The sequence below is a fragment of the Herpailurus yagouaroundi genome, unplaced genomic scaffold, assembly GCF_014898765.1.
Source record: "Herpailurus yagouaroundi ecotype Mexico unplaced genomic scaffold, PumYag 208, whole genome shotgun sequence".
Taxonomy (NCBI): Eukaryota; Metazoa; Chordata; class Mammalia; order Carnivora; family Felidae; genus Herpailurus; species Herpailurus yagouaroundi.
In genome coordinates, this window is record NW_024412439.1 from 2,817,863 (window position 1) to 2,840,714 (window position 22,852).

Here is a 22,852-nt window from a genome sequence, read left to right on the forward strand (position 1 = left end):
TACCATCTTCCTTCCTTCCTTCCTTCCTTCCTTCCTTCCTTCCTTCCTTCCTTCTTTCCTTCCTTCCTTCCTTCCTTCCTTCCACCTGCATTTCTTCACTGACCAACTTTAAACAGTGTCCTTGCTAGGTAAATGAGGATATAACATCCTCAAATTTCAACTGTCTTTTCCATTTTATCCTTCACACCCTATCCTGGTCTGCCTCTCAACCTTTCATGTGACTAGAATGTTCTGTTCCATAAGTAGTATAATTAAATCTTCTGTGCATTGTCTGTAGATTGAAAGTTGAAAACTAATCAGTATTTAACATATTAGGATCGCATATGTATTCTTTACTGGACAACCAGGGAGTGCATTTAGACTTAGAGAGAAGGAAATGTAATCTTACATTGCTTACCTTGTGGCCTGTGGCAGAAGACATTGCTTTAAAAGAAAAGCAAGGAGTAAGATTGGAAGGGAGGTAGTGCAGGTATTATAATTATTTACTTTTAAAATGCTCTTAACATGCTTTTATCCTGTTTTGGAGCTTCTCACTTTTACTTCCATTATTATGGAGAATTTATTTTCTTTTTGAAGATGAAAAGCAGGGTGGTTAAGACTTTGGGATCTGGAGCCAGACTGTGCAAATCCCAGTTTTGTCACTTCCAGCTCTGAGACTTTAGACAAGTGATTTAGGCTTTCTGAGCCTCAGTTTTGTCATCTAGAAAAGGAGTTACTAATATAAGGTACCTCATAAGGTTGTTGTTAAAACCGGTGAAGTGTTAGAACAGCCTCACACATAGAAAGTGTCCGAGAAGCATGTTTTAGTTTGGACTTGGTTCCCCCTGGTCCTGTCTCACTCTTGGGTTCGCCCACTACTTCGCTGATCCTTCTCTGTTTTTGCATTCCTTTGCTTTGGCTGGAGTATTTCCTGTGGTCCTCTATATATTCTGTCACTCTCTATATTCACCTTTTTCTTACAGTTTTCCTGTTGACTTTTAAAATTCCATTTTCTCTTTCCAAAATATTTTTTGTTGTCTGCTTGATCTTATTCATAGAAGTTTGGGACTTGGGGGAAGGGAGTGGTGTTGGTCGGAAGGCTTGAGTCAAATGAATTAATGGCTTCTGTTGGCATTAAATTTCAAGGACTCATCAAATTTTTTACAATATTCACTAAGAAGAGAATATTCTCAGAATAAGAATTTTTCTCAGAGGTATTTTGTACCATGGAAGGATTTCAGAGTGGAACTAGTGTCCTGAGAGACATACTTTGGAAAATGTGCTCTTTTAGGATTAAAAATGATGTATATATCAAAGAGCAGTGATAATACATAGAAAAAACAGATAAGATAAAAAAATGTCTTTTACTGTAATAAATGTGAATGGGTTAAAATCTCTGTTAAAAAAAAAGACCCCCTTCCAGATTAAGACAGAAAGCAAAATATACATGCTGCATATATTTAGGTTCCTGTTAGGTCTGATAAACCAGTCCAGTTTTTTAAAAGTCTTATATACTTAATAATTACATTTCTAAACAGAGATTCTTAACTCCTCTTATATATCTCAGAACACACATTCTCTCTATGTGTGTGTGTATATGTAAGATGCACACTTCAAATTAAAATTACAAATTAATTGCTCAATTACACATTTTAGATTGGAATCAAGGGCTGATCTGAACTCTTTATACGTCTAATTCCCCTAAATGTTAAAAATAGAATCCCAAACTGCAAGTATTTCTTAGTACATAATACTGCTTACACACATATGTAATTACATAATTACTACTCATTTAATTCTTATTTTATTTTATTTTTTTAAGTAGGCTCCATCTCCAACGAGGGGCTTGAACTCACGACCCCTGAGATCAAGAGCCACATGCTTCACCTACTGAGCCAACCAGGCGCCCCTCATTTAATTGTTTTAAATACTTCTCTACTTAATTCTAAATCATTTTAGGATTAAAAAGTTAGTTTAGGGGGCGCCTGGGTGGCTCATTCGGTTGAGCGTCCGACTTCGGCTCAGGTCACGATCTCGCGGTCCGTGAGTTCGAGCCCCGCGTCGGGCTCTGGGCTGATGGCTCAGAGCCTGGAGCCTGCTTCCGATTCTGTGTCTCCCTCTCTCTCTGCCCTCCCCCATTCATGCTCTGTCTCGCTCTAACTCAAAAATAAATAAACATTAAAAAAAAATTTAAAAAAAAAGTTAATGTAAGTATTTTTTTTATAAATAATACAGGAATTTCATCCCAGGTGAGGCTTTTAAGCAACAGAGGCCTCTAGCAGGGACAAGGACAGGATTGTTACTCTGGACTCCAAACACCCACTGGAGCTCCTTTTGCTGTGGTGGGAGCATATTTGGTTTGAGCATGTACAAAGATAGTCTACGCATGATAGGTTTTCTCAACCTTTATGTGAGGATCTGTTGTTTTACCTTGTCTTTACTGATAGTTTTTCTGGGTGTAGAATTCTAGGTTCAAGATCTTTGTAATCTCTCTGTACAGTGATTTCAAAACTTGAGGAAGGAGGTGGTCATAATGCCCATTGTGACAAACAAACTTAGATTTAAGTTATATTTTCCTTAATTCTTAGCAGCTCCTAATTGGGAGCCTTAGACCTCCGTTCAAATGGCCACATCACTTAATTAGAGTTTGTACTTCTTTGGCATTTAGATATAAATATTTCCCCTCTGACTCCAAAGACTTGTGACTTGATAGAACACTACCTGCTTTTCTTACACTTTCTGTCTCTTAAGGCCAGTATCTTTCTTGATAGTAATACAACATGTCATTTAATTGTGCCTATCTCTGTGGCTTTAATTGTGCCTATCTCTATGGCTTTGTCTGACTTACAGAGTCATTCTACTGAAACAATAGTATCAGTGACAGACTTTCCTCCCCTACCCTCCACAGGCACCACAGGGTACCTTAAATCAGACAGGACCTTCTATGTTGAAGAAGAAAAAGTAGCATTCACAAACTCCAGCACATTAACCAGCAAACCTTGGAAGAGTGACTCCTGCAGAACCTATTAGAAATGCATTAAAATAGACTCACAAGTAAAAATGAGAGAATTCAACAATATGTCTTACACAGTTTTTCTAAACTGTTCATGGAATGGTTAAAACATTGATCTGTCCTGTTCCAGAAAGAAAGCCTCATTACAGTCTCTTAAAGGAAATTTTATGGTCACTCTGTTATATCATAATGCAGTAAAACTGTAGATAATAAAAGTTGAAATTTAAAAAACTTAATCCATTTGGTAAAGTTTGACCCAAGAAAGAACTGAGAACAACAATTTATTAAAAAATGATTATGGAGTGCTTCATCAAGTTACAAATAAGCAAGTTCGTTCCTCTGAAATTTTTTGATGTCTGAAAAGAAACAATGAAAATAAGTTAATTACTATACTCAGAAAATTAGGAAATAAACAAGAAAATAAACCTGGGAAAACAGGAAGGTGTTTTTTGAAAAGGCAGAAATTAATGAAGCAGATTATAACTGTGGCTGTTTCATCCTCCTCTTTTTTTTCTTTTTTCTTTTGAGTTTTAAATTTTTATTTATTTTTGAGAAAGATACAGAGAGCAAGTGCGGGAGGGGCAGAGAGAGGAGACAGAATCCCAAGCAGGCTCTACACTGTCCGCGCAGAGCCCGATGCAGGGCTTAAACTTACGAATTCTGAGATCATGACCGGAGCCAAAATCAAGAGTTGGACACTTAACCGCCTGAGCCACCCAGGTACCCCGTGTCTCACCCTCCTCTTACCCACCCTCTTACCACCTAGTACACTGCCTGATACATGCTTGGCACATGGTCAATATTTGTTGAATGAATGGATATATGAATGAACAAAAAAGAGAAAGAACACCTTCAGTTAAAAATGTAAGAGTATGTTTTTTGTTAAAACAATGAAGTAGAGAAAACAAAAAACAATGTCTAACCGTAGTTAGACTAAGAAAAAGAAGAGAACAGAAATATCCCAGGTTTGCATTTAAGAATGCACATATTCAAAGACGTGGTTTAAAAAAATAGAATAAAAATATAAAATTTTGATGAACTTGAAAATGAAACTATAAAATCAGTTCTTGAAGAAACGAAACAGTTGGACAGAAGAGTAATTTTGGAAGACATCACAAAGTAACTTAAAAGCTCCAAAAATATCCCTGAACGCAGATGACTTAATAGGTAAAGTTCTTTAAATACAAGAAAAATATAATTTCCATGATATTTAAAGTCATCTAGTGCCTTGTTTCCCAAAGATTACCATATTATAGAGGGTACAGGTAATGATTTGAGATATATACAGATGACTGTTTCTTATTTTAATAATTAATTTAAAATGTGTCAGAAAAATTATAACTAGTACATCAAATCTATGCTACTTAGGATGAAGTTGGGCTAAAAGAAAAAGTCAATGTTAAGTTCGTGCAAAAAAAATTAAATATATAATCAGACAAGTAAGTACAAATAGAATTGTGACGGTAATACTCAAATAATAGAAACTTGGAAAATATTCTGAAGTACGTAAAAGATGGAAAACATTCCAATTTATTTTCACAAAAGTAATACTAGTACTGTGAAGCCAAAACGTTTCAAAGATAGCGCTAACAAAGAAAGCCAGAGTACCTTCTTACTGATGTTGATATACAAGTCCTAATCGAAATATAAGCCAAGTTTAATCCAACCATATATTTAAAAACTGTTATGCCACTGTAAAACTGGTTCATTCCAAGAATGCAATAATATTATTCTATGAATTTATGCCAACAGTGAATTTAAAGAAAGAAATTTTCATCTGTATATCAGTAATACATTTAATAAAATTTAACATATACCTTAGAAACATTTAATAGGAATGAATGGATCCTTTCTTAAGATAATAAATAAAATGGTCTGAAAGCTACACACACCATGCTTAACAGGAAACTAAAAACATTCCTGTAAAGGTCAGGAAAATAACAATGGTGCCCATACAGGACATTGTTTTCAGATAGACTAGCCAAAGCAGTAAGATGTTTAAAAATAATATTTATTGAAAATGAGACAAAAGTAGCATTATTTGTAGGTCCTATAGTTTTCTTGCTAGAATAGCCAGGAAGATTAACTGAAAAACAATTAGAATGAATGAGAATTCAGTAAATAGCTAGGAAATGCATGCATATATATTTATATAATTTTGTTATATATATTTTATATTATATATATAAAATTTTGTTATATATTTTATATTATATATATACAGTATATCATATATGTATGAATATGTATATACATGCAGTATGTGTGTATGTAGGTATGTGTGTTTATATCAGTAGCTTTATGCTAATAATAACCAGAAACAGTGGTTTATTAGAAGGTCACATTCACACTATAAGAAATGTGTATAGAATCTGGGGGAGAAATAAGAAATGTACAAGACCTCTGTAGTAAACAGTAAACTCAGAGAGTTAGATCCTAGTGATGATGGCACAAATGTCCTCTGTTAATTGGAGATACTGTCCTTCAGAAGATCAGAAATCATTGCTAAATTTTGTAACATACCTTTTTGCCATTCATCTTGATGTTATGATTTTTCTTGTTAGACATAATGATTTCACGGATTTAAAATTTTTTTCCCTGGGGAGTCTGGGTGGCTCAGTTGGTTAAGCGTCTGACTCTTGATTTCAGCTCAGGTCATGATTTTACAGTTTGTGAGTTCGAGCCCTGAATCTGTTTTCCTGCTCTCTCTCTTTCTCACTCTCCCCCCCCCCCCCCTTTTACCCCTTTCCCACTTGCACTTGAGCTCGCTCGCTCTCTCTCTGAAAATAAATAAATAAACTTAAAAAAAATTTTTCTCTTACAATCCCATTTTAGGTCACATTTTCCTTAATACCCCTTTTGGTTTTGTTTTGTTTTTTTTAACATGAAAGATGAATTATTGTAAGTTTTTATTGGTTCCTTGTTGCCTTATATGGGTAAAAGGGTGTGTGTGCAAGGTTAGCTCTGAAGTTTCTGATAACTTTAATATCCTATGATTTTATGTTTTTAGACTCTTTTTTCAGTAAGTTCTATGCCCACCATGGGGCTCGTACTCACGACCCTGAGATAAGGAGTCTTGTGCTCCACTGACTGGGCCAGCCAGGTATCCCTATGATTTTTTTAGACTTAAACTTTCTAAGTCAGGTATTTTGTGGGCGGGGGAGACTGGGGTTTTCTTTGTTGAGCTTGTCACCCAGATGTGCTTTAGGTATGAGCTTTCTAGCCAGTTGAACTCTGTTTTACTTTTTTAAGAAGTTTAATATGGCTCCAGTCAGATGAGACCAGCCTGTGTGGTCGTCTCCTAGAAGCATCATGAAGGCGCCGAGCATTTTGAAGGTTTCTGCGTCTCCTCATGAAGATGTCGCACTCCCATGACAAAGCAGTCCCCTGGGACCGTCCTTCTACCAGACCCGTCCCATTGGCCTGGCCTCACCCCTGCTGCTCAGCGTCAGGAGATGCCACTTCCCCAGTCGGCCGGCCCACTTCTGACTTGGCCTTCGATGCCCTCTGGTGCCCGGCCTTCACGTGGACATCGTAGGACGGTTTGTTCTCCAGCTGAGGGAGAACTATCCGAGAACACTTACTTGCCCCCCTCATCTCATCTCCACAGCCCCCAACACTCCCCAGAGGCCCTAGCGAACAGCCCGGCTGTAATGAATTGATGGCAGCCGCCCCTTGTATTTCCTGGAAATTTTTTAATTCTCAGGAGAAGGTAGGCTTTATATTTTAAAATCGATGTGGTTGGCCACATATTTAAAACCGAGATTTAAAAAAAAAAAAAAAATCACTTACTGGTATGAACTTCAGAAAAGCTTGTTTCACAGAAAGAGATTTTCCACATTCCACACCACTACAAAGATAACCCAGATATCCTGGGCCAGCGACTCCCATGGGGCCGGGCACGGGGAGCCACCCCTGTCAGAGGCCCAACAGGCCACGGGCAGTATCTCCCTGTGGCTTTTCACAATTCCCACCTATTCGTAGATACCCTCTCTCCAGTGACCTGCCCCCTTCATTGTTTTTAACCTCTGCTCCATTACTTTGGAAAAATTTGTCTTTTTTTCCCTTCGCTTCTTCACGCTCCTCCCCTCTCCAGCTCCGTGTTCCAAATTGAACCTAATTATGGATAAGTGTTCAGATTAGGGGTTATGATAAATCTGGAAAGGTAAAGTCATACATTTTGACCTGAAACTCTATCCAATGAAGAACCAGTGCCAACAGCCTCCCAAGCCCTTGAAAAATCCCCTTTGTTTTATCTGCCAGAGAATTCATTTTTCTTCCTCTAATTGGTCCTGCTTTTCTCCTACCAGCAGCCAAATTAAAAAAAAAAAAAATCTTGAAAGTTAAATTATCAGCAGTCTAACCTTCTGATTTTTTCACAGATAAACAAGGAGTCCATTCAAAGTGGTCCTAGAACTATTTGAAAATTACCTGTTTATAGTCGCGTTTTGGTCTCTTCCGCTCTGCCCTTCCTTCAATCTGAGTACATTCCATTGCGCGTGTTACGTGCAGTTTGTTATAGGCCGGACCAGAGACATGATGAGACAGTCTCTCTTTGCAGGTTACGTTTGTGTGTGGGTGTTGTTTGCTTGCATGTGTTTGTGTGTGTCCACGTGCCCCTCACACCTTCCCTGACATCCTAACTTTCTGTGGCATTCTGCTTTTGTGCTTTATGCCCTGGTGAGGGTTTTCAAAACCAGTAGTTGTAGGTGATTAAGAAAGAGGAAGGAATGAAAATCAAGGAGACAACAGTAATTGGAGCGGTGGTTACATTTTCGTGGAAGCCTCTGGTTTGTCCTAAATTCTCGTATCCGGAGCCTTATGCTAACCACTTTAGATACAAGATAGTCCTTGAGGCATTATGGACAATCCTGCTTTTCCTTTACTGTCACAGTACTGGTTCCGTTACCAGCCTGGACTCCGGGGGTGGGGTTGGGATGGTGCTGGGGACCTCTTGATGGCTTTGGTCCGTCCATGTCCGCATGCTGGACTCCCCTCACTCATCCTCAGTCCCCGTGTGCCTGGAAACCAGTAACGAAAGCAGCCAGAACCGTGTCTAAACCAGAAGGGCTTCTCCTGATCAACAAAAAGGTGTGAAGTTTGGGCACGGACAGTTTTAGCTTCTCCGGAGACCTCTTTCTGTTCCGCTGGTTGAGGACAGCATCTCAGGGGGCCGAGTATCTCCGGCTGTACAGTGCCGTCCTGGTGAGATAAAGTATTTTCGCACACGCCGTCCCCTCGCCTCAGCCCTCCCCTGAGATGCACGGGCCTCCCGGCAACCACCCCGTGCCCCTTCTCCTTGCCCTGTGCCCGGATGCTCCTCTCACAGAACTGGTCCACGGACTCCTCTGCAGGTCGACCAGAAGTCCCCCTTGTCCAGGCTAAGTCCCAGTTAACGCCTGTTGCGGGTCAGTGCACGCCTATTATTTTCATTTTCAAAAATGCCATTTGCAAGATAAATGTTACCTTGATCCTACTTTTCATCCTTTCAGGCTTCTTCAGCCCTGATGTCACCTCCTCAGGTAGACCCTTCCGCACCTGGTAGGCTTCCTTTCTCCGAAGCTGGACAGGATCCTTTGTTTGCCCTGCTTGCTGACTGGCCCCCAGGGCTTGGTCAGGCTGAGCCAGGGGTTTGTGAGAAGCAGATACATTTAGGCTTCTTTCAGCCTCGGGACCCATGCAGGGCCAGGCTGGGAAGAAGTGAGAGAGGAGGCACTAGGTGCAGGAGAAGGTGAGGTGCAGGGGAGGGATGTGCAAGGAGAAGGGAAGGTGAAGCGGAGGAATGCAGGGGAGAGTGAGGTCCAGGGGGGAGCAAGGAAGGACAGAACGTGGGCGCGTGCTGCGGGCCAGGATTTATGGGAAGCTTCACTAATGTGATTGTGCCCCCTCGAGAAATTTTAATGTCCTCTACCACTCAAGGCTGTAAGAGTCGATGTGAGGGTTTCTGATTTGAGGCCGTGTGCGGTCAGCTTGAAGGGACTGATACCGCAAGAGACGTCTGATGAGGCTTGATTATAAGTGGATTACGTGAAATAAACAAACTCCATTTTTTTCTAGGTGATTGTTTTTCTGGGAGTATTAGACAAAACAGGGGATTCAGAGGCACACGTTCAGGCTCGTCTCTTCTTTTCTGACCTTGATGGGTTTTTCATGTGCGTAAAGGGCTTGAGCTCCATCTACGATGTCCCTTCCACCTTTTAGAACTGTATGATTTCGTCATACATGGCGGCCAGACTAGAAAGCATTTTGAAGTTCTACAGAGTACTATTTTTTTTTTTTTTCCAATCGCAGGCCAGAAAGGAAAACTTCCAAATAAGGATGCGTAAGATACTCAGACAAAGGGAAACAATAACTAAAATACAAGTCTAGCCTTTGCCCTGGCATGAAAAGAATGCAGACTGGTAACTGACCTAAAGGTTTCTGTTTCATTTCATATTTAGGTGAAATGGTCAGCCTTGACCATTATTCCCAAAAAAATGTCTCTTCAGACTTTTAAAATATTTGTGTAATATTGAGGCGATTGTATTATCCTTGACAACACTGAGGTCGCTTTTACCTGTAAAAAATGCCGTGCCTAATCGTGTATGTACCAGGAGCAGTGCTTGAAAAGCTAAATTTAGCAAAATTAATCCGGGCTCACAAATGATCACGGTAGACCTTCAATGAACACCCCTACCTAATATCATGACAAACATTGTGAGGTCGCCTCCCGGTGGCTTAGCCATCTAACGTGGAGGAATGTTTCAGCAAGGAGAGTAATTTGATTTCATCAAATAGTAAGCACACGGGCCATTCAGACTGTAGTTGTCAGGGTTATACCCAAGGATGAGAAACGTCTGACCAGTGAATGAACACAGCTGAGTGTGAAGTGACACTGAGTATGTCATATGTCTTTGTAAAATGGACAGTCCAGAGGACACACGTTGGCCAACCTCATTGGTCTTCTGCAGCGTCTCAAAATTTTTTGAGTAAGAATATTTTCATGGGGCCTTTGAGTAAGAATATTTTTCAGGGGGTCTGCCTTTCACAGACGTTTACTTACCTCTCCGGCTCCCCAGGCAGTTGAATTGTTGACCTTTGGCCTTTGATTAAAAAAAAAAAAACACATCTAATTACTAAAATAGTAAAAACTAAATAGTCTTGGTTGCTCACTGGGAAATCCACCTGGAGACAGAGATTTGCGTGTAGAAAGTTTGTGGAGGGCACCCGTGGAAACAATATCTAGGGTTGGGGGGTGAAGGAAACAGGTTCTAGCAGAGAGAGAAGGTGAAATGTGACAGGACCATCACCGTTGTCTCAGTCCCCAGGGCCTGGAGCTAGGATGGTCCTCCAGGGTCATCCCAAATTGAGACCACGTGGTCAGACCTTTGTGCCTTCTTCCCATCAGCCATGGGAAGGTTTCAGGGGAGAATCTGTTTCCTTGCTTTTTCTAGCGGTCTTTCATTTCCTTTATGAATTCTGCCCCAACGGGGACATTGTGATAGCCTGAAAGCCAAAAAAAAACCCCAAAAAACAAAACAACCCAAAAAACAAAAAAAACAAAAACATTCACTCACTAGTTTCTTCCTTAAAAAGTTCACTCTCAGGGAGTTGGCTCCAGCGCTGACCACAGGTTCTGCCTGCACACGGACAGGCCTGACTCACTCCCGTCCACTCCTTCCTGCCGCCCTCGCCCTCGTCAGGGCCTGTTTCCCCGTGACATCTAGCCAGCGCCCCACGAGCACCTGCTTTGTGCCTGTGGCTAGGGGGGAGGCCAGGTCACTGCTTGCCCTGCAGAGTGGAGGGTGAGTGGGGCCTCATGGTAGAATTAAAAAAATATACATCCGCTCCCTGGTTCCAGGCACAGAGCTCCTAAAACCCTTGGAATTTTTGAGAGGAGCATCTTTTGTTATTCATAATAAGCCCCTTTCAACCGCACTCCAGTTTATGCTAATTGTGGTGACTCTTGGAGGATGGGGCTGGTTGCCCGAGGAACCAACCACGTGATGAGAGGGCTGGAACCTTCAGCCCCACCCCCCACCACTGGGGAGGGAAGAGGGGTTTGGACATTAAGTTTAACCACCAGTGGCGAGTGAACTGATCAGTCGTGCCTACCTAATGGCACCGCAGTAAAAATTCTAAACAGTGGGTTTTGGAGAGCTTCCAGGCTGCTGAGCACGCCAAGGTTATGGGAAGGTAGCACACCCGAAGAGGGCGGGCAAGCTCCATGCTCACCCCACGCCTTTCCCTCTGCATCTTGCATCTGGCTGTTCCTGAGTTGTGTCCTTTGCAATAAACTGGTGATCTAGTAAGTAAACAGCCTTCTGAGTCGTAGGAGTCGTTACAGCAAGTTATCCGACCTGAGGCAGGGGGAGCGGAAACCCCCACTTTGCAGCTGGTTGGTCAGAAGTGCAGGTGACAGCCAGGGACTGGCACCTGAAGTGGGACCGGTCCTGTGGGACTGAGTCCTTAACCTGTGGGGTCTGTGCTAAGTGCAGGTAGTTAGTGTCACAGTTGAGTTGTAGGACACCAGTTGGTGTCCAGAGAGTTTGGAGATGTGGTTGGTGTGTGTGTGGGGGGGTGGGGCGGGAGGGGGGGTGGGGAGGGGACCTATGCATTTGGTCTCAGGAGTCAGTATGAGCACAGAGGGAAATGGGTTGTTCTTTTAGGGCCTCCTGTCGGCCTTGACCAACCCCTACGTTCTTCTGCTCCCTTCGCCAGCTGTCAGTGGAGTGTCCCTTCAGAGTGAAGTGTCTGGAATGACCCCTTCACTGAGGACACAGTCCCTCGAGCCTGGAGCAGGATTGAGCCCCCCGACAGGATTAGTCGTGGCTGAGCCCCATCTTCAGACGGTCAGAACTCCTTACCTCCAGCCACTGGCCGGGGAACACCTGCTCGAAGCTGGCCTGGGTGCTTTGGATTCAGACGTTTGTAGTATGTCTCCTGCTGGGGCGGGGGGGGGCGGGGGTGTCCCTCTTCATTAATCTCGCCTGGTGCCTGGCTGTCCCCTTCAGGTCTCTCTGCACTCTTCTCTGCCTCAGCTTAGTTTTCTCCCATCGCTTTCTTCTTGCCATCTGGCTTTCCTGTTGTGCTGGAGATCTTTCCAATCTTCCTTCAAGTCTCTTAATTTTCAAAAACCTTCTATTCATCTCTTTATCCTTTTCCTCAGAATTCTGGTTAAATTTCCTTAGTTGGTCTTCTAATTCATTGCCTGGATTTTCTGTGGTTCAGTATTACTGAACATCAGTATTTTGCGCGGGGAAAGCAATCTTTTCCTGATGCCAAGTCCTCCCTTCTCATCAAGGCGTTTTGCTTTCAGATCTTCCTGAGCGTGGATGGGAGACTTTCTAAAGGCGTGTTTACCACACTGGCCTTGTGGAAGGAGCTTTCTCTGGGCCTCAGCAGGACAGAGGTGGGAGAGTGGGTTGGATGAAGGATAAGCTTCGGGGCGGCATCCCCACAGCCTTTGAACGCCCCCTTCTGCCTCATATCTGGGTTTGAATCCAGATGTGTGTGAATCAGTGCAGAAAACAGAACCGCACAGAACGTGGCACATCAAATAGAGAATATTCCTTTAATAAATTCAGCCTGATTTCAACTGCATTTAGTCCCCTTGGCTTATGTAAATGTACAAATTCCTGCAAATCCCTCAACGTGTATAAGCTTTTCCTTCTTAATATTTAACAGCATGGGCCCTGGAGCCAGAGTTGCTGCATATTCTTATCCTGGCTTCGCTGATTTACTAGCTGTGGGATCCTGGGCTAGTGTCTTAATCCATTGCTTTGTTTTCCCTCCTCTATAAAATGGGAATAATAACACTGTGCTGAGTGCTCAGGACAGTGTAACATTCTTTTTTAAAAAAATTTTTTTTTCAACGTTTATTTATTTTTGGGACAGAGAGAGACAGAGCATGAACAGGGGAGGGGCAGAGAGAGGGAGACACAGAATCGGAAACAGGCTCCAGGCTCCGAGCCATCAGCCCAGAGCCCGACGCGGGGCTCGAACTCCCGGACCGCGAGATCGTGACCTGGCTGAAGCCGGACGCTTAACCGACTGCGCCACCCAGGCGCCCCCAGTGTAACATTCTTAAACAGTGCCTGAAAGTAATGAATTTTCGAAAAATGTTAATAAAATATTAACAAATAAATTAACAGTAAATCTTAAGGTCTCAATAAATGTTAGCCCATGTTTTCTTCTTCCTCCTCCTGCCTCTTATCTTATTGCTTCTTTTCTGTGGTTTTCCTTGAGGTGGATGATGTTTCATTTACCTACCAAATGTCTACAAGAGTGCTTCCTCTCCCCAGCTCCAGGCCCCACCGTCCCCCTCTTCTTGGCCTGCCCCAAGGTGCTTTTGGGATAGTCGAGGATTGTATTAGTTTCCTGTTGCTGCTGTAACAAGATACCACAAACTTCCTGGCTTAAGGCAACACACATTTGTTTTCTTAGAGTTCTGGAGATTAGAAGTCTGGAATGAAGGTGTGGGCAAGGCCGTGTTCCTTCTGGAGACTTCAGGGCAAACTTATTTCTTTCCCTTTTCCAACTTCAAGGCCACTTGCACCTTCTGCCGTATTTCACGGTTCATCACTACAACCTCTGGTTCCATCCTCACATCTCCTTTTTCTGCCTCTGACCCGCCTGCCTCCCTCTCGTAAGACCCCTGTGATTACGCTGAGCCCACCAGATAATCCAAGATAATCTCCTCAAGTCAAGAGCCTTCACTTGATCACACCTGCAAAGTCCCTTTGCCATGTAACGCATTCACAGGTTCCAGGGCTTAGGGTGTGGGCATCACTGGGGGCAGTATTCAGTTTACCGCAGGAAGGAGGCTATGTGAGAAACCTTACTAGAGAACACTCCCCTCACAGTGGTGCTTTAAGAGGTGTGGAACTCAGGCCAGGAAGCAGTCTTTCTTCCTGGGGACACTGGGAAAGGTTTCACAGAAGAGGGACGTTTGAGCTGAGTCTTAAGGCTTGAAGAAGCCTTTGCTAGGGGTTGGGCGGGCTCTTAGGCAGAGGAAATAGCGCACGCCAAGAAATGGGGTTGTGACAGAACCCAGCAGTTTTGGGGGCTGGTTAGATCTCTGGATGTTGCCAGAACATTAAGGAGGGGTGGTAGGCAAAGAAGTGTGTGGTGTAGATCTAGAGCGTGCCATGATTACGGGTCCGGAATGTATCCCGTGAAGGGAGGGGAACCAGTGGAGCTGTTTTGGCATTTGTTTTTAAATATGAATATTTTACCTGATTATGTAAGTAATACGTCTCACTTTATAGAAAATGAAATTAAAGAATGTATCCAGAAAATAAAAATCATTCGTAATCCTGCCATTCAGGATAATAATGACTTGACATTTCTTTGTGGTGTGGTTATGGAGCCTTTTTTTTATTAGAAATTTTTAATGTTTGTTTATTTTTGAGAGAGTGGGGGAGGGGCAGAGAGAGAGGGAGAGAGACATCTGAAGCGGGCTCTATGCAGACAGCAGAGAGCACAATGTGGGGCTCGAATTCACCAACTGTGAGATCATGACCTGAGCCTAAATCGGATGCTTAACTGGCTGAGCCACCAGGAGCCCCTGCTGAGCCTTTTTACACACACACACACACACACACACACACACACACACACACACGCGCGCGCGCGCACACACGCGCACATAGTTAAATCGTATTGTATATTCCAATTCATATCTTGACTTCTTTATTTAACGGTGTATCATAAATTTTCTTCATGTCATGGGGTGCCTGGGTGGTTTAGTTGGTTAAGCATCTGACTTCGGCTCAGGTCATGATCTCACAGTTGGTGAGTTCAACCCCCACATCGGGCTCTGTGCTGACAGCTCAGAGCCCAGAGCCTGCTTCGGATTCTGTGTCTCCCTCTCTTTCTCTCTGCCCCTCCCGCCACTCATGCTCTGTCTCTTTCTGTGTCAAAAATAAATAAACGTTTAAAGAAAGTAAAAAATAATTCTTCATGTCATTAAATATTCCCCAATATTTTTAACATCTCCATAATATTCTATTATTCGATGTGGTATTGTATTCTACTCCCATCATTTTCTTTGTAATTTTAAAAGGGAAGGCCCTTTTTATTAATTTTTTTTAATTTTAAAAGGGCTTAACTACCATAATTAAATAAAGGAGGATTAAATAAATCCTCCTGTTGTCGTATCCAATATTTTTCTCTATTTTATTTATTTATTTTTATTTATTTTTTTTTTCAACGTTTATTTATTTTAGGGACAGAGAGAGACAGAGCATGAACGGGGGAGGGGCAGAGAGAGAGGGAGACACAGAATCGGAAACAGGCTCCAGGCTCTGAGCCATCAGCCCAGGGCCTGACGCGGGGCTCGAACTCACGGACCGCGAGATCGTGACCTGGTTGAAGTCGGACGCTTAACCAACTGCGCCACCCAGGCGCCCCGTCTATTTTAAATAATTCTAATATATAAGTCTGTGTTTAAGTTTTTACTGACTGTATCTTTAGACTCAGTTCTTTTAAGTTTTATTTGTTTATTTTGAGAGAGAGAGAGAGAGAGCGCGCGCAAGCGACCGCATGAGTAGGGGAGGAGCAGAGAGAGCGAGGGAGAGAGAGAAAATCGTAAGCAGGCTCCATGCCATCAGTGCAGAGCCTGATGCGGGGCTCGAACTCACAAACCGTAAGATCATGACCTGAGCTGAAATCAAGAGTCGGTTGCTTAACCGACTGAGCCACCCAGCAAGATGTCCCTAGACTAAATTCTTAAGTAGATATTTACTTGGCCAAAATACATAAGATCATTTGTAAACTTCTTGATATGTATCTCTGCTATAAAATACATAGAGCTGTGTAGGAAAGTGTTGGTCTCATGGCAGTCTTACCAGCATTATTATGATCCTGACGAATTCTCCCTAATTTGTTAGGCAAAAAAAGTACTTCATTGTTTTAATTTGCAAGTCTACTGAGTTTCATATATACATTGGTCATTTGTTTCCTGGGATTTGTCTATTTCTAACTTTTCTCAGTGTTCCAGTGGGGTTTTAGTGTTATTCTTATTTATTCTGTGGTATGTTAACACTGTCAATCCATTTCTGTTATATGGTTGCAGATCATTTCTGCAGAGTTTTCTTTTTTTTTTGGTAGTATATTGATTATTATGTTTGTTTTGAAATATAAAAGTCTAAAACTGTAATGGAGCATATTTATTTTTTCCATTGTGATTTCTTACATTATTTCTAGGCTTAGAAAGATTTATCACACCCAAAGGTCAGATGTTTTTGGGTTTCATATTATATTTTATAATATTTATATATTTAATACATTTGGAATGTTCTTTGGTCTATGACTTACAGTGTTTTTAAAACATTTGGCAATTATTCCAGTAGCATTTACTGAGCAAGATTTCTTTTCCTCATTGATTTGAATTTTCTATTTTTTAATTTTCTGTTAGATACTTATATATTCTTGGATATATTTGCTGTTCTCTATATCCTACTTCATTGATTACATGATTTTAACTTTTGTGGCCATGTAATATTTTAGTATCTGGTAAATCAAATTCTCTTGTTTCTTTGTTTCTTTTTAGCATTTTTCCTGTTTATTCTTTCAAGTGAGTATTTAAGTCACTTTATCTGGTTTCAGAAAAAACATCTACTTGTAAAATTTGGTGAAATTGCATTACTTTAGGGGATGAAATCTGCACATTTTTCAGTATTGAGCCTTTCTAGGAGTGTGATGTCTTCATTATCTTTTATATTGCCTAGTAAATTTCAAAAAAAAAAAAAATTTTTTTTTTTTTTTTTTAAGTAGACTCCATGCCCAACATGGGGCTTGAACTCACAACCCTGAGATCAGGAGTTGCGTGCTCTACTGACTGAGCTAGCCAGGCAGCCCCACTCTAGTAAAATTTTTAACTTTTTCTCTGTAAAGGGAGAAATGAACTAAAGGCATTGTATTTAGATTGGATGACTGGGAAAGTGGTGGTATCACTAAGTCACACACACACACACACACACACACACACACACACACTCCCCCCCAAGAGAGACCCCGAGAGAGCCCGACACCAGGAAGGTCAGGAGAAGAATTAGAGAGGCAGCCTAAAGAATTCACTTTTAGAAATTTTGAGTTTTAGGGGCACCTGCGTGGCTCGGTTGGTTAAGCGTCTGACCCTTGGTTTCCACTCAGGTCGTGATCTAGCGGTTTCATGGGTTCGAGCCCCACATCGGGCTCTGTGCTGACAGCAGGGAGCCTGCTCAGGATTCTCTCTCTCTCCCTCTCTGTGCCCCTCCCCCACTCACTCTGTCTCTGTCTCTCTCAAAATAAATAAATAAACTTAAAAAAAGAAAAGAAATTTTGAGTTTTAGCCAACAGGAACATCTGAATGGTTCTGTTAACTTCTGTGAAGCTGCTATTTGATTTGTATTAGGGGAAAGCGGTTGCTGGTCAGTGGAGATGGTCTGTATTTTTTCCTTTGACTAAATAAATACCTAACCTCCCATCCCAGGAAACTTCTGCTCCTATAGAAGGAGTGGATAGCAGGAAGATAGGTTGTTTACAATTCTACTCATTTGCTTTTACCTCCTTGCCCTCAGTCTATCTGGCTTTTCTGAGTTTTAACCTCTTTTCTCTCTCAGGGTGACGCTTTTCAAGATGATGGGGCGAGCGAGATTAGCCCCTCCCTGATTTTAGCGATGTTCTTTTACTCTTTTGTTTGATTACATGTTACTTGCTGGGTTTGTGGTTTCGTCTGTCTGCTCCACTTTGTCCACGGTTCCGTTAGCTCTGTCGAAATCACCTGTTCTCACCACTCATGCTGATCTCCCCTCAAGACACAGCTTAGTTGTGATCCCTTCCTTGACCACCTTCCCTGACCCTCTGGGCTGGGCCTGGTGTCCTATGCTCCCCAGGTTCCACATTTGCTGTTTTTACTCTGTTTGCTGTACTGGATTGCAGCCATCTCCTTACATAGCTGTTACATACATTTCTACATCAGTTCCTCGACCGCTGGGCTTGGCACTTACAAGATGTCTAGGAAAGGTTTGTTAAATGCAAGTACTCTGAACTACATTCATGCCAGGGCATAGGGATGGAGAGATTAAACAGATGGTTGGACATCTTATAGCTAGAGATTAATATTTAGGAATGGCTCACATGGAATGGCTATGTGAAGCTTTAGAAGCGGATTATGGAAAGGGTGGCAAACGACAAGAGCGGTCAGTAATTCCCCCCCATCTTGACCCTCCTTGGGTCAGGAGTCTGGGTATATATGGATAGTGTAGCTTCGGCCTGGTCCCGTCTCTTGGCCACTGCTTACAACAGAAAGGATTTTCAGCACAGTAAACACGACAGTCTGCAAGTCTTAACAGCTCTCTTTCCCCCTTCCTGCATTTAGTCTTTGAAGGGACCGTGGGCCCTGCACATCTGAGGAGCTAGCGGTTGGCAGGGACTGCTTCTCCTGTGTTTACTCTCAGAAGCGTGAGATCAGACAGAAGCGTTCCCCATGGCATGGTGGAAGAGGTCCTAGTGTGCCAGTCCATGCACTTCTGGGTTCTAGAATGAAAACCCCCATTCCTCTGCGTGATGATCTGCCACTGTTGGAGAAGCATTCGTGTGTCTGGGTGCCGAAGGTCAAACCCAGGTTTGGCAAAGCGAAAGTGTGGTCCACTTTCAGGGGGATTTAATAACTTGAGATAGAGAGCTCAAGCTGGACATTCTGAACAGGCAAAGCTAAATCAAAGAGACAAGAGGGCCTCCCGGATGGCTTGGTTGGTTAAGTGTCCGCCTTTGGCTCAGGTTATGATGTCATGATTTGTGGGTTCAAGCCCCAGGTTGGGCTCTGTGCTGACAGCACGGAGCCTGGAGCCTGCTTCGGATTCTGTGTCTCCCTCTCTCTCTGTCCCTCCCCTGCTTGTGCTCTGTCTCTCTCAAAAATAAATAAACAACGGGGCGCCTGGGTGGCTCAGTCGGTTAAGCGGCCGACTTCGGCTCAGGTCATGATCTCGCGGTGCGTGAGTTCGAGCCCCGCGTCGGGCTCTGTGCTGACAGCTCAGAGCCTGGAGCCTGTTTCCGATTCTGTGTCTCCCTGTCTCTGACCCTCCCCCATTCATGCTCTGTGTCTCTCTCTGTCTCAAAAATAAATAAACGTTAAAAAAAAAAGTTTAGGGGCGCCTGGGTGGCGCAGTCGGTTAAGCGTCCGACTTCAGCCAGGTCACGATCTCGCGGTCCGTGAGTTCGAGCCCCGCGTCGGGCTCTTGGCTGATGGCTCAGAGCCTGGAGCCTGTTTCCGATTCTGTGTCTCCCTCTCTCTCTGCCCCTCCCCCGTTCATGCTCTGTCTCTCTCTGTCCCAAAAATAAATAAACATTGAAAAAAAAAAGTTTAAAAAATAAATAAACATGAAAAAAATTAAAAAAAAAAGAGAAGAAAGCATTCAACAACAAAAAAGTAGTAAGTAACTCAAAGAGTTTTTTTCCTGATTTGAAACTTTTATTAGATGAAATACAAAGGATAACGGCCCCCATGAGAACTGAATTCGTTTTTTGGAAGCAGCAACTTGTCAGAAACAAAGATACCGATATCATGAGGTGAAATAGGTAACATGTTTGAGAGAGACCAGTGTAGGAAGGTGAGAAAGGAACAGATGGAGAAGACCTGACACATAAAAGGAGAGAACCTAAGCTGAAGGAAATTTTGGGCTTCAAATTAAAAAGGATTCCTAGAAGTCTGGAAAAAGGCATAATTTAATTGCCCAACTACAGCAATAAAGATAAAAATCCTACCGGGGCTCCTGGGTGGCTCAGTCAGTTGAACATCCACTTTTGGCTTGGGTCATGATCTCACAGTTTGTGGGTTCGAGCCCTGCATGGGGCTTTGTGCTGACGGCACAGAGCTTGCTTGGGATTCTCTCTCCCCGCCCCTCCCCTGCTTGCTTGCTCTCTCTCTCTCGAAATAAACAAACTCAAAACAAACAAACAAAAAGCCTACCAATTTTTAGACAGGAAGACAGGTCAGTTTTTGTTTTTTTTTTAATTTTTTTTTTCAACGTTTATTTATTTTGGGGACAGAGAGAGACAGAGCATGAATGGGGGAGGGGCAGAGAGAGAGGGAGACACAGAATCGGAAACAGGCTCCAGGCTCTGAGCCATCAGCCCAGAGCCTGACGCGGGGCTCGAACTCACGGACCGCGAGATCGTGACCTGGCTGAAGTCGGACACTTAACCGACTGCGCCACCCAGGCGCCCCAGAAGATAGGTCAGTTTTGAAGAGAATTATGATGGTGTTGGAATGCTCACTAGAAGCTAGGATGGCGTCCGCTGGGACTGTTGACCCCAAAGAGCTTTAACTCTTCTATACCCAGCCATGTTAGCCTGGGTCCTTACCTACAGGCTACGGAAGCTGATTTGCGTTGATTTAGGAAGGAAAAAACATTTTTTAGTGGATATTGAGTTGCTGTGGAATTGGAGAATGAGCTGCGGAGATTGTGCAGCCAAGGAACAGTGCCTAAAATCTCACGCAGAATTGGCTCAGGCTGGACGCTGCTGCTGTGTGCGTGAGCACAGAAAATGCAGTTTGCACCAGACCTGCTGGCGCTGGAGCCCACAGCGAGCACCTGGGCCACTGCTTGCCAGGATCTTCATCTTGCTGCAGCCACCATAGCTGCCAGCGAACATTTCTTCTCATGGTCCTTGCTTTGCAGCACTGGTTGCTGAGCCAAAATCTGGGGCAGGCATAAATACTGTCAGGGTCAAGGGCACACCTTAGCTGCAAAGCAGAGCTGAGAAAGCAAACAGCTGATATTTTCAGTTTATTCAGTGGGAGGTGGACCCTGCCTTCAACTGAGACTAATGAAGTGGGCAAGTCCTAAGCATAGGGAAGAAAGGTTGGAAAGCTAGGTACTCAGAAAGAGTGCCAGATTCAAATTCTCCTGCCAAGATATCACTTAATGAATCAGAGTGAAAAAGGATATTTTTAGACATGAAGGATTTATATACCCTACTTGAGCAAGCATTCAAATGACCAATTAGAGACTGGTAATTGGATCAGTAGAAACATCAAGCTAGAGGAAGACCAAGAATATAAGAAAACAGTGGTGAGCAGTGACTCGTGTAGCATGAAGCATTGTGTATATAAATCAAGGATGCGAACCTAGCTGAAATTTCGTAATGTAACTGTAAAGTGGAACTTTTGAAGAGAAGGATCATACTTCACGGAAAATCTAGGAAATAGCCCAGAACTAAAAATTCGAGACTGTCAGCAAAATCCACGATTGCAGGTGGGGGCATTCAAGGCATTCGTATGGAAAATTACTCTAAAATTAATCTCATCTTTGTTGGTAAGGAATTGGGGGATATAGTTATTTAATATTGATGAAGGTTTAGTTAAGACTGTTACGAATGGCCCGTAACCACAAACGGAATAGAAATGCATAGTATTTCCAAAATGATAGGGATTGAGGTTGATAATGAAGGGTAAGCAGGTCAGAAAGGAATAAAGAGAAGCAATATCAAATGAGCAAAGGTGAGGGGAAGGACAAAAGGTGAAATAAGAGTTAATAAACAGTAAACAAAATGAAGTCAAAACAATAAAGCTAAATAAAAGCCCCAAAATAAATATTCTTAAGCTAAATTCACCCATTAAAAAACAAACATAAGCATATTAGTGTCAGACAAAGCAGAAGGTAAGAACAGAAGCATTGAACAGGACAAAGAGGGATATTTTATACTGACAAAAGCCAAAAACATACAACTGTCTTTAATCTTTAAGCAACAAAACACATAGAACAAAAATTGGGAATAAAAGGAGAATTTAATTTTTAAAAACATACTGATACTAGGAGATGTTAATTATGTGTCTTTTCTAATTTGACAGGCCAGGGAAACTAGACTGCCAACTTGGATGCCCACAGGGACCACGTGGGCAACATTAATATGTGAATTATTGGGTGTAAGACAGCAGAGAAGATGGGAATTGTACAGTGAAGGAGAGATTGCATGCCTTGCCTAAAGGCATTGACATTCATACATTTTAAAGCCCTTTGCCGGCCAAATAAAACATATCTGTAGCTTGCAGGCTGCCAGTTTCCAACCTCCGAAACAAACAAACAAAGCAAAAATATAGAGGTTATAAATAAAAGATTCAACAAATTTATAGAACAGGAAATACATATTCTCTAGATCTAGGAATTGTTTATAGGAGTTGATCACGTACTTTGTCACCGGAAATGAAAGGCAAAATATAAAAATTCTGATTCTATATGCAGTCTTCTGTCCTCTTAATCCAGTGAAATGAATGGTCAAAAAGACAATTATTTAAAAAAACTATTGAAGAATTCAGGGACACCATTTTTAAATAATCTCTGCACCAAGAGAAAGTCAAAACAAATTATAAATAATCTAGAAACACACAAAGGGAGGAGAGTTTTGTAGCAAAGTGGATGGAATGGAACTGAAGCTGAACGCAGAGGAAAATGTACAATCACAGATGCTTTTATTACCATAGAGAAAAAAGACTGAAAATGTAGGAGTGGAATATTCAACCTATGAAACCAGGAAGAAAGCAAAAGAAAGAGAAATAAATTAATGAGGAAAGCTGGAAGGAATGAAATAGAAGACATAAAACCATAAAGAAGATAAATCAAACCAAATACTAGTACTTTGAAAAGGCAAATAATGGAAATTATTTCTGGTTAAAGAAAAGGAGAGGAAAAACATTAAAAATGGGTAAGGATCTCTTGTTAAAGACATGAAAAGTGAAAAATTCAATGTATACTAATACATTAAAAAAACTGGAGGAAATGGATGAATTTCCCCCTAAATATAAATGTATACAGTAATTCCTAGAAATAATATAAAACTTGAAGTATTATCATTATTAGTTATCATCATTTTGTTATTAGTGCAATAAGGCAAAAC

The 22,852-nt window shown here is 42.2% G+C and overlaps 1 protein-coding gene and 1 long non-coding RNA gene across 10 annotated transcripts in view; both read left to right on the forward strand.

Annotated features, from left to right (window-relative positions):
• Window positions 1–22,852, forward strand: part of SPECC1 (sperm antigen with calponin homology and coiled-coil domains 1) — a 285,514-nt gene that overhangs the window by 139,018 nt on the left and 123,644 nt on the right. The window lies entirely within an intron of this gene.
• Window positions 5,724–15,252, forward strand: LOC121015841 (uncharacterized). Of its 2 annotated transcripts, none has more exons than XR_005783993.1 (3): window positions 5,724–11,279; window positions 12,291–12,383; window positions 15,208–15,252. It is a non-coding gene; the product is annotated as an uncharacterized LOC121015841 (long non-coding RNA). The 2 variants fall into 2 exon arrangements; XR_005783994.1 differs by lacking the exon at window positions 5,724–11,279 and adding an exon at window positions 11,798–11,905.